Genomic DNA, 1098 nt, shown 5'->3' with positions numbered 1-1098 from the left:
AGAGAAAGAAAAAGAACACCACTAACAACAACAGGAGAGAGAGAGAGAGAGCACGTGAGAGCGCGCGAGCATGCAGACGGCCTAGTGGACAGAAAGTCATGTTCCCAAGCCAAAGGTGGGTGACTACTCTGCAGCCCTCAGGCCTGCCTTTAACTGTTTTTGGTGAAACATTCTTCTAGATCATGTAACCCTGGTATGTCCACTTGCTGTACAGAGGTAACTCGTGGTTGCTGTGAAGCCTAACACTCTTGACATTGATAAGTCAAATGTGAGAATGGTTACCTATGGTGGACACTGTTTGGTGAAGCTCCCTGATTAAAACAAACTTGGAAGCAGGAGTGGTATCCACTTCCACTATAGCTTGTCTCTGGAAACCCTGTGAACCTGGAGAAAGGATGAAAGTTATACAGGAGATGTCCAGGACTTTCGCTCATAGGGTCACTATGAGTCTTCTGTGACTCAATGGCACTTAACAACAACAACAACATGTTCAGTTCTCAAATGCAGGTATTATAGGATTTATTGGAAATGCGGAAAGAAGCCCCAGTGACCAAATGGTTAAGTACATGACTGTTAACTTAAAGGTTAGTGGTTTGAAACTAGTCAAATTCTCAGCAGGAGAAAAGACTGCTGACCTCCCCCTGCAAAGACTATGGCCTAGAAAACCATATGTGATAGTTGTACTCTACGTGTATTGGAACTGACTTGACAGTAGCTTGGAATAATAACAGAAATCCATAGGGCTTAGTTAGACTCAACTCTGTTTGGGGTTTTAGAGGAGGCTCTGTGGAGGAAGAAATTTCCAAGTTGAGCACTGAACATAACATAGGAGTGATCCAGGAGGAGGTGGGCATGGATGGGGCAGAGGAAGAATATTTCTAGTATTAGCATTACTTAAGCTCAAGGAACTGAAGAACAAATTCAAACCTCGAGTTGCCATAATCAAGGATGCTTTCGGCAGAATGTTAAATGATCCAGGAAGTATCAAAAGACGATGGAAAGACTATACTGAGTCACTGTATTGAAAAGAATTGGCAGACACAAAAGAATTTCATGAAACAACATATGAGCAAGAGCCTATGGTGATGAAAGAAGTTC

The sequence above is a fragment of the Elephantulus edwardii genome, unplaced genomic scaffold (assembly GCF_000299155.1).
Source record: "Elephantulus edwardii isolate Elephantulus edwardi_28Jun2011 unplaced genomic scaffold, EleEdw1.0 scaffold00012, whole genome shotgun sequence".
In the NCBI taxonomy this organism is placed as follows: Eukaryota; Metazoa; Chordata; class Mammalia; order Macroscelidea; family Macroscelididae; genus Elephantulus; species Elephantulus edwardii.
This window is presented reverse-complemented; position numbering follows the sequence as displayed.